We start from the raw sequence: 15,992 nt of genomic DNA on the forward strand, positions 1-15,992 counted from the left end.
ATGGCCAATGCATCTAACCAACACACTTTTTGGACTGTGAAGGAAACCGGAGCACCCAGAGGAAACCCATGCAGACACAGGGAGAATGTGCAAACTCCATACAGTGATCCAAGCCGGGAATCGAACCCAGGTCCCTGGTGCTGTGAGGCTGCCGTGTCACTGCAGCTCAGTTCACAAATGTAGTTCCCTCAGCCTTCCCTTTTTTGGTCTGCTCATTAGCAGTCTTCATCCCTGCACCTTCACTCGTTCACACAAGGAACAACCAAGTGTTGTGAATGTACCCTAATCCATCATGCAAACCAGCCTTCCATCCATTGACTCTGTCTACACTTCCCACTGCCTCGGAAAAGCAGCCAGCATAGCCCAGGACCCCACGCACCCTGGACATACTTTCTTTCACCTTCTTCCATCAGGAAAAAGTTACAAAAGTCTGAGATCACATATGAACCGACACAAGAACAGCTTTTTCCCTGCTGTCAGACTTTTGAATGGACCTACTTTGTATTAAGCTGCTCTTTCTCTGCACCCTAGCTATACCACAAGCAGTTCAGGAGCAGGAACATGAGGAAAAGGAAGCAATCGGGGAACCTAGACAGCCTCTTTCTCCCTCCACTGTCAGTGAAGAATTCATCCAAGTATGAAACAGCAAACTAACCCTAAATTCCCCATTCATCAACAGTGCTGCACCTGCCCATTTCTTTGTCATTGACCATCACAATATCCACTTGACCATGGTGTAAACAAAATACCCCTACCCTTCTGGAGACAATATCCCTCTATTCCCATCCTATTCATGTACTTGTCAAGATGCCCCTTAAAAGCCACTACCGTATTTGCTTTCACTACCGTCCCCAGCAACGACCTCCAGGCACCCACCACCCTCTGTGTAAAACATCTGCCTCGTACATATTCTTTAAACTTTACCCCTTTGCACCTTAAACCTATGCCCCCTAGTAATTAACTCTTCCACCCTGGGGAAAAGCTTCTGACTATCCACGCTGTCCATGCCCCTCATAATCTTGCAGACTTTTATCAGGTCTCCTCTCAACCTCCGTCATTCCAGTGAGAACAAATCAAGTTTCTCCAACCTCTCCTCATAGCTAATGCCCTCCATACCAGGCAACATCCTGGTAAATCTTTTCTGTACCTTCTCCAAAGCCTCCACTCCACGTCCTTCTGGTAGTGTGGCAACCAGAATTGAACACTATATTCCAAGTGTGGCCCAACTATAAAGCTGCAACATGACTTGCCAATTTTTAAACGCAATGTCCCGGCCAGTGAAAGCAAGAATGCTGTATGCCTTCTTGACTACCTTCTCCACCCGCATTGCCACTTCCAGTGACCTGTGTACCTGTACACCCAGATCCCTTTGCCCATCACTACTCTTAAGGATTTTGCCATTTCCTGTATTTGTGTGGTATTAACTTCCCCCAGCTTGTTGTACATTTAATATATACACAGCATATGTACCAATAGTCATAACTTCCAGTTGCTGATTGTAATTTCAAACAGGTTTATTCCATTTGGAATATAATGATGTGAGAACAAGCCGCAAAATTTTGCCTTTGGTTCCTAAGTAAGCCTTCTACATTTATTGAAATATGTGAATGTGTGAATCAAAATGAGACATTTTATAAAGAGTTATGTTAAATATGAAAGATATTACTTGTTTATCAGAACAACAAATTGATTTCTGCATTTACCCACTAGAACTATACTTTTTGTGTTTGTGTCAAAGCCCATTAAGAATTAAATTTCAGTGCGTAAAGTTCCGACCAAAAGGACACATAACAGGAACATCTTAATTAACCAGTAGATGACAGTCTGGAGCTGAAGCTTTTCATCATCACGCATTTACTGAACTGTGATGGATCTGTGAAAATATATGTAGTGTTGGTCTAGTTGTTGCTGACGGTGTCTTGTGTGTTAAAAAGGAAAATGCCTGCATTTATTTTTTAGTGTAATTTCAGATGCCATAAAACCAATTATCTTTCATTAAAAAAAGACCCTGGCTAGCTGTGTCCGTGGGAGGAGTACATTATGCTGTAATAGTATTGCTACGTCATGGCTTATGCACTGTTGTGAATGGATTTCCACTGTTCAGCCATTAGAACATAAAAATGTCAGAATGTGAGAAATAGGAGCAGGAACAGAACATGTGGTCCTTTGAGCCTTCTCCAAGGAGAAGTTTAATCGTTACCCTAACTTCAACATCCCACACAATCGCCTGCATCTCTTATGAGCAGCACAGCGGTTAGCACTGCTGCTTCACAGCGTCAGGGCCCTGGGTTCAATTCCCAGCTTGGGTCGCTGTCTATGTGGATTCTGCACATTGTCCTTGTGTCTGCGTGGGTTTCCTCCAGGTGCTCTGGTTTCTTCCCACAGAGTGAAAGACGTGCTGGTTAGATGCATTGGCCATGTTAAATTCTCCGTCAGCGTGTTCAAACAGATGCCCGAGTGTGGGCGACTAGGGGATTTTCACAGTAATGTCACTGCAGTGTTAATGTGAGCCTACCTGTGAGACTAATAAGTAAACTTCACAGCTGGCATAAGGCCTACTGTTCTGATTTAAAACCAATTAGGGCACTGTGCACAACTGAATGGCTAGAGTTTTGTCAGGGTGAAAGCTGCTCCAGTCTGATATCAGACTTGGTTCAGTTGGTAGTGTTCTTAGTGTTGAAATCGGAAGTTTGTAGGTTCCATTACCACCATGGAAATCTGAGCACGTAACACAGGCCAATGCTCAATTAGATTAAATCAGTGTTATCTGCTTGAAACTCACTTGAAAATCACTGAATTTTGAACACTTCCTTTGCGTTTGCCCTTCTCCTCAATGCGAGAAAAACTCCAGCTAATTTCTCATGTTGTAGAACACAGATGTGAAATGGAGAAGCTGGCAAAGGAATTATCTTTTGTCTTGTAAATAAGGATGTGAAAAGGTGAGAGGGTCTTTCTAAATCCATGATGGGTGCGCTATATCATATCATAAAATCATAGATTCCTTACAGCGCAGAAGGAGGCCTTTTGGCCCATCAAGTATACACCGACCCACCTTTTTTTTCATGCCCTACTCCCTTAAACCCATGTAATTACCCCACTAATTTCCTTCACTACTCATTGTGAGCATACCATGGCCAATTCATCTAACCAGAACATCTTTGGCGTATGGAAAGAAACCGGAGCACCCAGAGGAAACCCATGCAGATATGGGGAGAATGCGCAAACTCCACACAGACAGTGACCCCAAGTCTGGAATCGAACCCAGGTCCCTGACACTGACAGGCAGTGGTGCTAACTATTGTGTCACAGTGCCACCCTGTTACAGGACACAGATCGGGTTTAAACCAATTCTCACTAGCTTAACATACTGGGGTTATACAGGGGTTACTGTGAGAGGATAATTATGTCTGTGTCATACAAGGTTACAGATGAAAAGCTGGAAAATGGGATTAGAATAGAGAGGTGCGTGATGACTGCTGCAAAGTTGATGGGCTGAAGAGCCACTTTCTGTGCTATAAAGCTCTATGACTCTACCACCAACCACACACCCCGGTTTTAAACCTAAGGTCCATTGGTGTCTCTCTGTGTCCTCAGCTCTCTAAGTAGCGGGTAATGCACACTTGTGGGCACAACCTGGCATCTCAGCTGAGGTGACAAACTAAACCAAGTGACCCTATCATCAGCTTTGTCTGGGGTGGATGAGGGGTGTCACAAAAGTGCACAAAAGTCTGGAATGATGGAAGCGTCAGATGACCTAGATAACAAGAGCCAAAGCGAACACCAGTAAAATGTATGGCAACATCCAGGAGTCCACTGCGGATGACGTGGACTCCAGCTAGTCACCTTGGAAGAGATTGGGACCTTGCCAAGCTTCATCCCCTAGTAACCATGAAACCCAGTCACAGAAAGACTGTTGTTTGCAGTAGAAGCAACTGGCATAGCATCACATGCAACCCTTGGCAGGAGGAAGGAACCTGAAGCAGAGAGAGTATTGTTAGTCCATCCACATACACCAAAACATGAAGCATCTGCATCGTAAGCGCGGAAAAAAGTCAACAGTATAAAGGAAATAACCCCCAATACATTGTTTCTGGTTATATAATGGATCATTTTGTAACCATGCAACAACAAATCAAATTCACCATTTGATAAGGGCACTTCATAGCACTTATCCATTCTCTGCTTATCTGCATTGGCGGTTCTCTGGTGGATCCTGTAGGAGGCTTTGATTCCTAATCTTTTGAAAGGTCCAGCTCGATAAGTGGTAACATTTACAAGAACATAAGATCAGGAAGACACCTGACAGTCCCTCGAGCATGTTCTTCTAATCAGTTGGGGCTTTTGATGTTTTCTTTTTCATCAATCAAGGTCTGCATGAGCATTAAAATCTAAAATCTCTAAAGCAGGATTGTTATAGTACAGAAAGAGGCCATTTGGCTCATCGTGTCTGCACCAGCTCTCCGAATGAGTAATCACTTAGTACCATTTTTCTGCCCTCTTCCCATAACCCTGCGCATTATTCCCTTTCGTTTGTCTAAGGGCAGGATTTTCTGGCCACTTTCGCCCCAAGGCCAGAGGTCAATGGACTTTTGCATGGTCCCGTCCAGCTGGCTATGATTCCCGTGACAGGCGGAACGGGAACATTTTGCCCTAACTCTCTTTCAAATGTACGATAACCCGATGTGAATGGGTGAATGGCTCCACTTTATTCTCTCCACTGCTTCGTCACGAGAAAATTAAACCTTTCTGTTACATATAATATGTTCAGACTTGCTGAAACAATTTACAGGGGCGACACGATGACACAGTGATTAGCACTGCTGCCTCACAGCGCCAGGAACGCAGGTTCGATTCCCGCCTTGAGTCTGTACGTTCTCCTCGTGTCGGCGTGGGTTTCCTCTGGGTGCTCCGGTCTCCTCCCAGAGTCTGAAAGGAGTGCTGGTTAGGGTGCATTGGCCATGCTAAATTCTCCCTCAGTGTACCCGAACAGGCGCCGGAGAGTGGCGACTCGGGGATTTTCACAGTAACTTCATTAATGTAAGCCTATTTGTGACACTAATAAATAAGCTTAACATGATGGAATGGGATTCCAATCCTACAACTGTTCACTTTCTGGGCCATAGTGTTTGATTGATAGTTATAGAACCAGAGGTAAATGTTAATACATCATTAAAAGAGCACTTACATTATGAAACACTGGACTTACCTTTCTGCAGTGTGTTTATTGAGCAATTAACCTGTACATGCAATAACTTCATTAAAATAGTAAGGAGATTGAGGACAAGATGTCAATTTCTAACAGTGGAGAATCACAACCTGAGCAGTTACTTGCAGTCATTTATAATCCCTGTAGTATCTCCTCTTCGCCACACGATGCTGTTACTTTTTCAATGAAGGAGCACAGAACTAATCTAAAACAAAAACTTGAATAGGCCAACAGGGTTTTATACATTGTCTTCACAATGGTATAATTTATAGATATTGACAAACAACACGGCCTTGGGAAAATTGGGTGGATTTATCTTAGAACTTTGACGATGAATGATGTAGATAAAAGAGGCAGATTATTATTTAGCTCCTGCAGTGTATCATAGAATCCCTACAGTGCAGAAGGAGGCCATTTGGCCCATCAAGTCTGCACCAAACACAATCCCCCCCAGGCCCTATTCCCGTAACACCGCATATTTACTCTGCTAATCCCCCTGATGCTAAGGGGCATTTTTATCATGGTCAATCAACCTAACCCGCACATAAGAACATAACATAAGAACATAAGAAATAGGAGCAGGAGTAGGCCATCTAGCCCTTCGAGCCTGCCCCGCCATTCAATAAGATTATGGCTGATCTGTCGTGGCTCAGTTCCACTTTCCCGCCCTCTCCCCATAACCCTTAATCCCCTCGCTTATCAAAAACCCATCAACCCGCATCTTAAAAATATTGAGCGAGGCAGCCTCCACCACTTCAACGGGCAGAGAATTCCAGAGATTCACCACCCTTTGAGTGAAGAAGTTCCTCCTCGACTCCGTTCTAAACCGCCCCCCCTTTATCTTGAGGCTGTGCCCCCTAGTCCTACTGTCCTTTCTGAGCAGGAAGAGTCTCTCCACCTCTATCCTATCCATCCCATTCATCATCTTATACGTCTCAATGAGATCTCCCCTCATTCTTCTAAACTCTAACGAGTACAAGCCTAGTTTATTCAGCCTCTCTTCATAGCTCAACCCCCTCAACTCCGGCATCAGCCTAGTAAACCTCCTCTGCACTCCCTCCAAGGCCAAAATATCCTTGCGTAAGTGTGGCGACCAAAACTGCACACAGTACTCCAGCTGCGGCCTCACCAGTGCCCTATATAGCCGCAGCAAGACCTCCCTACTTTTATATTCAATCCCCCTCGCTATGAAGGCCAGCATCCCATTTGCCTTCCTGACCACCTGCTGCACCTGCAGGCTGGGTTTTTGCGACTCATGCACAAGGACCCCGAAGTCCCTCTGCACTGTCGCCTGCTGCAGTTTTTCGCCACGTAAGTAATAGTCCTTCCTACCATTATTCCTACCAAAGTGGACCACCTCGCACTTGCCAACATTAAATTCCATTTGCCATTTCCTGGCCCATTCGCCCAGCCTATCCAGATCCTTCTGCAGACTCTCCACACCCTCTGCGCAATTTGCTGTTCCACCAATCTTGGTGTCATCAGCAAATTTCGACACCATACACTCGGCTCCCTCCTCCAGATCATCTATATAAATGGTAAATAGCTTCGGGCTGCGGGAGGAAACCCACGCAGACACGGGGAGAATGTGCAAACTCCACACAGACAGTGATCCAAGGCTGGAATCGAACCCGGGTCCCTGGCGCTGTGAGGCAGCAATGTGCCACTGTGCCACTCATGTACTGTGACGTAAGGTGGCTGATATCTGATTTACCACCCATTGTACACCATGCTTGGCTATTTCAATGAATTTCATAGAATCATAAAAACATACAAACAAGAGGCAGGAATAGGCCATTCAGCCTTTTGAGCCTCCTCTGCCATTCATCTTGATCATGGCTGACCATCAAATTCAATACCCTGATTGCCCTTTCCTCCCATATCCCTCGACTCCTTTAGCCCCATCTAATTTATTCTTCAAATCACATAACGTTTCTGTGGTAGTGAATTCCACACATTCACCACCCTCTGAGTGAAGAAATTTCTCCTCTCCTCAGTTCTAAAAGGTTTACCCCCTTATCCTCAAACTATGACCCCTTGTTCTGGACTCTCCCGTCACAGGGACCATTCTTTCTGAATCTATCCTGTCTAACCCTGTCAGAATTTTATAAGTTTCTATGAAATCCTCTCTCTCTCTTCTGAACTCCAGTGAATATTTCACTGAATGGAATTTAATATCAGGCACTGCATAGGACAGACACTGCTCAAGACCCATTTCTAACTCCCAAATGTTTTGCTGGAACTAAATCTTCACCCAGTGAGCCCAGTTTTTTGATTTGATTTATTATTGTCACATGTATTAACATACAGTGAAAAGTATTGTTTCTTGCGTGCTGTACAGACAAAGCATACCATTCACAGAGAAGGAAAGGAGAGAGTGCAGAATGTAATGTTACAGTCACAGCTAGGGTGTCGAGAAAGTACGAGGTAGGTCCATTCAAAAGTCCAATGGTAGCAGGGAAGAAGCTATTCTTGAGTTGGTTAGTATGTGGACAGCACGGTGTCATACGGTTAGCACTGCTGCCTCGCAGTGCCAGGGACCCGTGTTCAATTCCCAGCTTGAGTGACTGTCTGTGCTAATTCTCCCTGTGTCTGCATGAGTTTCCTCCAGGTGTTCCAGTTTTCCCCCACAGTCTGAAAGATGTGTTGGTTAGGTATATTGCCTGTATCAAATTCTCCCTCAGTGTACCTGAACAGGCACCAGAGCACGACGACAAGGGGATTTTCACAGTAACTTCATTGCAGTGTTAATGTAAGTCTACTTGTGACAAATAAATAAAACTTTAACTTTAAGGTGACCTCAGATTTTCGTATCTTTTTTGTATCTGTTGCAAAACTAGAATCTTCCTCTATGTTATTTATCTTCAAAGTTCAGGTGAACTTGCTGCAGCTGGTGGCATGAGGTCTTACTGCTGCTAATTTCCTGGGACACTCTATATCTCACATCAGTGTTTCGTTGAGTAGACTCGGCCGATATTCCCTGTGATTTAGGAGAATCAGAGGCGATCGAATTGAAATGTACAAGAGTTCTTCAGGAGTTTGTCATGTTGAGAAGATCTTTGCCGAAGTTTGCGGATTCTGAAATATGGGGATACAGTAAGGGGATGTGACCTCTTAGGCCTGAGGTGAGGAGAATTTGAAGGATACGGTGATTGCGTGGGATGTTGGAGTTGAGGTAACGATCAAACTTCTCCATCATGGGTTGCCTGTGATGAGGAGAAATCTCTTCACTCAAAGAGCTGTGAGTCTTTGAAATTCTCTATCCCACAGAGCTGTGGTTATTCAGTTATTAAATACATTCAAGGCAGAGCTGAAAGACCTTTGGATACCAAGGGGAAGGTTTTTTTTGAAAGTTTATTTGCTGCTGTCACAAGAAGGCTTACATTAATACTGCAATGAAGTGAAAATCCCCTAGTCGCCACACTCTAGCACTTGTTCAGGTACATTGAGGGAGAATTTAGCTTGGCCAATGTATCCAAACGGCACACCTTTGGAGTGTGGGCGGAAACCAGAGCACCTGGGGAAAACCCATGCAGACATGGGGAGAATGTACAAACAACATAGACAGTCACCCAAGGCCAAGATCAAACCCGGGTCCCTGGCACTGTGAGGTTTACTTGACGAAGGAGCAGCATTCTGAAAGCTAGTGGCTTTTGCTACCAAATAAACCTGTTGGACTTTAACCTGGTGTTGTGAAACTTACTGTGAGACAGCAGCGTTTACCACTATGCCACCCAAAAGCTGTTTTATCTCAACCCCAAATATTGTTGTCTCCGGTGTGTTTGTAAGAGGTAGCATGGAACTGCTCATTATTCCGCTACATGCCATTATTTAGGGATGAAGTTGTGTATAATATCTTATTTTGGGGGCACAAGTGAGATAATAAATATATACACTTCTTACAAACTGAGCTTCATTGATTGCAATGCTTTCAATTGTTTTTGAGAATTTTCAGAGATCAGGTCTGGCAGGATCTTAACATGATGTGGGTATGCCGGCGTTGGACTGGCGTAAACACAGTAAAAAGTCTGACAACACCAGGTTTTAGTCCAACCGGTTGGACTAAAACCTGGTGTTGTCAGACTTTTTACTAGGATCTTAACAGCCAGGCTGATTTGGGCTGAGGGAAGAAACTACAATTTCATGCTTATGGATGTCCTGATGTAAGGGAACTTCTAATCCCAGAACATTCAAGATTCTAATTTATATATGGAAATTTCTACAATTTTCAATTTTCTTTTGACCTATACAAGCGAAAACCAGTGAGACCCAATGTCTGCAGGGATCTGGTTCCTCCTACACTTCATTATGAAGTGTAGTCATATATTTGTACTCCCTGAGTCCTTTATTAGATAATATTTTTAAGCAAATAACTACTGATCCCTTGTCCAAGGAATAGAGCAACATCATCTACAAACAACACTTTATTTACTCAGGTTTTCAAATTATTATATTCGATCCATACAAGAACTCCTTGAGCTGCCATCTTCTTACAAAAACAGAATTGAGTAGGCCATTCGGCCCTTTGAGCACATTCTATCATTCATTTTGATCATGGCTGAACATTGATCTCAATGCCATACTCCTGCACACTCCCCCTATCCCTTGATGCCTTTAGAGTCCAGATGTCTATCTGTAACATATTTAAATATATTCAGTGACTTGGCCTCCCAGCCTTGGGTGGTTGAGAATTCCACAAGTCCACCACCTTCTAAGTAAAGAAGTTTTCATCTCAATTCTAAATGGTCTACCCCGTCCCCTGAATCTGTGAACCCCTTGTTCTAGACATTTCAACCAAAGGAAACAACATCGCTGCACCCAATCTGTCCAATCCTGTTAGAATTTTCAGGAAGGGAGAACATGCCCCTGTCTACATCAATGGGGACGAAGTAGAAAGGGTCGAGAGCTTCAGGTTTCTAGGTGTCCAGATCACCAACAACCTGTCCTGGTACCCCCATGCCGACACTATGGTTAAGAAAGTCCACCAATGCCTCTACTTTCTCAGAAGACTAAAGAAATTCAGCGTGTCCACTACGATTCTCACCAACTTTTACAGATGCACCACAGAAAGGATTCTTTTTGGTTGTATCACAGCTTGGTATGGCTCCTGCTCTGCCCAAGTCTGCAAGGAGCTACAAAAGGTCATGAATGTTACTCATTCCATCACACAAGCCAGCCTCCCATCTGCCTACACTTCCCGCTGCCTCGGAAAAGCAGCCAGCATAATCAAGGACCCCACACACCCGTCATACTTTCTTCCATCTTCTTCCGTCGGGAAATGATCCAAAATTCTGAGGTCACGTACCAATTGACTCAAGAACAGTTTCTTCCCTGCTGCCATCAGACTTTTGAATGGACCTACATCACATTAAGTTTGTCTTTCTCGACACGCTAGCTCTGACTGTAACATTACATTCTGCACCCTCTCCTTTCCTTCTCAATGAATGGTATGCTTTGTCTGTATAGCGTGCAAGAAACAATATTTTTCACTGTATACTAATACATGTGACAATAATAAATCAAATCAAATCAAGTCCCCTGTCAGTGACAATTCCAATGAATACAGGTCTAGTCAATCAAATCTCTCCTACCATCCCAGGAATCAGTCTGGTGAACCTTCACTGCACTTCTTAAGGTTTACCAGGATGTTGCCTGGTGTGAGGGCACTGGCTATGAGGAGAGGTTGGAGAAACTTGGTTTGTTCTCACTGGAATGGCCAAGGTTGAGGGGCGACCTGATAGAAGTCTACAAGACTATGACAGACATGGACAGAGTGGAAAATCAGAATCCTTTTCCCAGGGTGGAAGAGTCAATTACTAGGGGACACAGGTTTAAGGTGTGAGGGGCAAGGTTTAAAGGCGATGTACAAGACAAGTTTTTACACAGAGGGTTGTGGGTGCCTGAAACTTGCTGTCGGGGACGTAATGGAAGCAGGTACGATAGTGGCTTTTAAGGGGCGTCTTGACAGATACATGAATAGGATGGGAATAGAGGGATAGGTCCCCGGAAGTGTTAAAGGGGATTTAGTTCAGATGGGCAGCGTGGTCAGTGCAGGCTTGGAGGGCCAAAGGGCCTGTTCCTGTGTTGTAATTTTCTTTAGTTCTTTCATGGCAAGTATATCCTTTCCTCAGTAAGGAGGCCAAACCCCTTACATTACTTCAGGTGTGGCCTCACCGAGGCTCTGTACGACTGCAGTGAGATGTCTTTGCTTCTGTACTGAAGGCCTCTCCCATTGTAGGCCATTTGCCTTCTTAACTGCTCGCTGTACCAGCATGCTTGCCTTTAGTGATTGGTGTACAAGGGCAGGATTTTGAGTCTGCGTTAGTCATGCACGGGAATGGCGCGCGGGCTCTAAATGTGGAGAGGTCGGAGAAGTGCGATTCTTGCCGGCGAGTTGGTGATTTCTGACTGTGAACTGAACTCGCTGGTGGAGTGATGTGGAACACCCGGGGAAGGACATGAGTCTAATTTGAATGCGTCAGTATACCATTAGTAAGCACTCACGCCAAATATTGAGGGCACACTGAGTATCGAGCTGGAGACTGTGTGATGTACATGGGCGACATTTAAAACAGCATCATATAAGCATGAACCTCGCACCTTCACCTTCAAGTGGGTGGGTGAGAGAGGAAGGTGGAGGTCGGAAGGGGTGAGCTAGGGGCCCAGAGTAAGACTGAATAAGGCTCACTTATTCTGGTTGAACGCTGAAGATCGTTCACCTCCTTGTACCACTGCTGTCCTATCCTTTTTTGCAGTGAGCATGCACTCACCAGGGCAGCCACTGCATCCCAGGCAACAAGTAAAGTATAGTTTATTTATTAGTGACATGTACGGCTTACATTAACACTGCAAAAAAGTTACTGTGAAATTCCCCTAGTCAGCACACTCCACCACCTGTTCGGGTCAATGCAACTAACCAGAATGTCTTTCAGACTGATTTGATTTGATTTATTATTGACACATGTATTAGCATACAGTGAAAAGTCTTGCATGCTATACAGACAAAGCATACCATTCATAGAGAAGGAAACATGACAGTGCAAAATGTAGTAGACCACGGGAGGAAACTGGAGCACCCGGTGGAAACCCACGCAAACATGGGGAGAATGTGCAAACTCCACACAGGCAGTGACTCAAGCTGGGAATCGAACCTAGGTCCCTGGCGCTGATAGGCAGCAGTGCTAACCACTGTGTCACCGTGGTGACCTTGGTGGGAGGCCATCTCACGGAGCAGGGGTAGACTGTATCCCGCTTCTCCTTCGAGAAATCTGGTGAGGGCTCCCTCTGAGAATCACGGCACTGGTGTCCTGGCTGCCATCCACTGCAGTCGCTGTGGAACAAGTGCTGGGGAGCCATTTATATGGAGCTCGCCAGTGACTGGCGCGATTAAGTGGTGGGTAAATCAGAAGGAGGCAGTCATGGGCACGGCATTATTCTCATGGCCATTAAAAGTTGTTATCAATGTGGCTCACAAAACTGCTCATCAGTTTTTAACAACCAGAAAAATGCACAATCATGCTTTCAGAACTGAGAGAAGATACTTACCAGCAAAAGACTCAACATGCTGTGGCTGTTTTCTCTCAAAAATGGAAGAATGATGAGAGATGGCCTCACAGAGTTGTTGAAAATTAGGGAAGGGTTTCATACAATCATCATAGAATCCCTACAGTGGAGACGAGGCTATTCAGCCCATTGAATCTGTCCCAACCCTTAACTAGGCTTACCACATAACCTCATTATTTACCCCACTAGATCCTCCTAACCTATAGATCTTGGTACACCAAAGTGTGAATTTAGCGCAGCCAATCAACCTAACCTTTGGACTGTGGGAGGAAACCAGAGCACCCAGAGGAAACCCACGCAGATATGGGGAGAACGCGCAGACTCTGCACAGACAGTGACCCGAAAAGGAATCGAACGCTGGTCCCTGGCGCTGTGAGGCAGCAGTGCTAACCACTGTGCCACCGTGCTCCTATTTACATTACTTGAAGATAACATTAGTAGACTTACACCATCCAGACTGAGGTGAGGAGGTTCTGCGGATGTGAGCCATCTTTTGGTGAGGAGCATACTTGTAGAAGTCTGGTTGGTTGTACGTTACTGCCCACTGGGACTCAGGTTGAATCCTAAGAGGAGAGAAGCTGACATCCTTTGTAAAGAAATCAGGGCTTTTGAAAGACTTTGTGAGTGGCAACATATAAGCTGTGTGGACTGCTGAGTCACTTTGTAAGCTCTGTCTTTGCTATTTCTGCCATTTAATATGTAATGTATTATTCATAATTGACAATTTATGAGTTAATTCACGTTTGATTTATGTTGATTCTGGTTTGAGAGTATCAAAAGGAATCTAAGATAGTATTTAGTGATTGCTATGTTTGACTCTTGTACAGTAAAATGTCTTCAGTTTTAAACCTTGATGCTTCATTCTTTTAGTACATAGCTTGGAGTTTAGATTTCCTTTTAAAAGAAAGTTAAAGGTTTCTTTTGAGATCGTAACAAAGATAATAATGTCACCAACATCGAGGACCAAAGACAAGCTAAAAAAAATGCAACAGGAAACAATCTTTAATTATCACCGAGCTGAGAGAAATTAAATTGGAAAAGAAATAGATTCTCACCAAACTATCGCTGCAATTGAAGTAAGTCATCACAACTGTGAAACTGTTGCTTACACTGTTTAGTGACTTTGTGTAAGTTGATATCTACAACACAGTTGGATAAAGTACATTTATTTTGTGCTTCTTGCTTTTTCACCAGTGATAGCTATTACATTGATCATTCAACAGAGGTAGAAGGAGAGTTGGGCAGAAAACATGCAGATCTTTCCAGAGTTAGTGATGTTTAAGGTGGTGTTATTTGCCAAGGGGAAGGGTATTCCGACAGTACGGTTCAAACTCGTGACTGACTTGCCATCCACCAACTTCACCCAGATATCCACCTCATGTGGTTCACGTGGCAACTGCTGCAGGAGCTCAGACACCCAAACCGAAGCCAAAACACCCAAGGGGGCAAATCTTCCCGCTCTGCCCAGCACGGGAATCGTAACGAGTGAGGGGGTGGACCATGGAAAGTCTGTCGATCTTGGGCAGGATGTTCTGGTTTTGGGGCAAGTACAGCCGGAAATCCCCTCCCAAGATGTTCGATGCCATCCAAGACAAAACAAGTCCTTGGAAGCAGAAGTCTCTTCACCAAAATCCCTTTATTTTCAAGTCTGACACCAGCATACGGAGTGCTTTCAGTTAACAGTCTGTACTCGGAGTGCCAGAGGAACTGACACATCTGGTTAAATACAAAACAACAGGCCCCCTGATTGGTCCATCAATTTGGCCCTTAATCAGGAAGTTCATATTCTAACAGGTCTACCTCAATTGCCTGATTAAAGTCGTTACACTTTGACAGCACCCTCCAAACCACAGTGTGGCATCATGTTTAGCACTGCTGTTTCACAGCTCCAGGGACACGGGTTCGATTCCTGGCTTGGGCCACGGTCTGTGTGGAGTTTGCATATCCTCCCCACGTCTGCCCTGGTTTCCTCCCACAGTCCAAAGATGTGCAGGCAAGGTTGATTGGCCATGCTAAATTGCCCATAGTGTCCCAGGGTGTATAGGTTAGAGGGGTTAGCGGGGTAAATGTGTGGGGCTGTGAGGGCCTGGGGTGGGATTGTTGTTGGTGCAGACTCGATGGGCCAAATGGCCTCCTTCTGTACTGTAGGATTTTATGATTTCTATGAAAACCCTGATCTCTGCCACCTGGGGGAACAAAGAAAGAAGACAGTAGTGAACAGCACCACCTCCGAGGCACCCACCATCCTGGTATCACCGTTCCTTCACTGGTACTGGGTCAAAAACCTGGAGTTCCCATACCAGCAGCACTGTGGTTGACCCTAAAACACACAGACTGCAAAGATACTGGGAGACTTTTCGCCATCAACTTCTCAAGGGAAATCAGGAATGGGTGATAATTGCTGAGTGAATAAACCAAAAGGTGGAAAATTGTGAGCTGCCAACCCACACTTCCCCAGGGTATGCTCAATGCAAATGATCAGGCCCCCTGGGAACGGCAGATGAAGGAATCATCCCTATTCCCAATAGTCTTGATGGAGACCTTGAGAAAACCACTGTCAAATTCCACAGAGAAACAATGTTTTCCTCCATTGTGTGAATCCAAGGGGATAAACATCTTGAGAGCAGATGGACTCTCCTATTTTGCAACTTGTTGACATTGTTGTTGGGAAGACCATCACGATAAATTTTGCCCCACAACTTTTGTGTAAAATGTGTTTGTATTTTACTGTGTGCTCAGAAATTTATTTCTCAATTTAGTTCCAAACAAGTGAAGTGGGCTGTGGTCGGAACATTTACAAGTGAGAATTTTTAAAGAAAAGTTTGGAAATTTTGATAGAAGTGTGAATGTTCTTGGCAAATTGAGTTGGTGTGTCAGTGAGTGTTTGTGTGTTGATGTATCAAGGGACTGAACTTAATTGCTCTGTCGTAATTATGACAGTGTGATTAAGTAGAAGGACAAATACTGAGAGGTGTATTGTAATTGACTTCATTGTGTTTATAATTTGGAAGCATTAAACTTGTCTGAACAACCCTACAATGCAATCTTTTTTCCAGATGGATTGGTAGATACCCAGCATATTAAAAAATGTTCTAGCTGATGTATTAATGTTCTACTTTTTTTGAGAGGGAAATGTGTTGGGTGAAAATGGTTCTCATGCCAAGCATAGGGAAGTGACGGCCTAATGGTATTATCGCTGGACTCTTAATCCAGAAACTCAAGG

Source organism: Carcharhinus amblyrhynchos, chromosome 6 (assembly GCF_965287045.1).
Source record: "Carcharhinus amblyrhynchos chromosome 6, sCarAmb.v2.hapA, whole genome shotgun sequence".
In the NCBI taxonomy this organism is placed as follows: domain Eukaryota; kingdom Metazoa; phylum Chordata; class Chondrichthyes; order Carcharhiniformes; family Carcharhinidae; genus Carcharhinus; species Carcharhinus amblyrhynchos.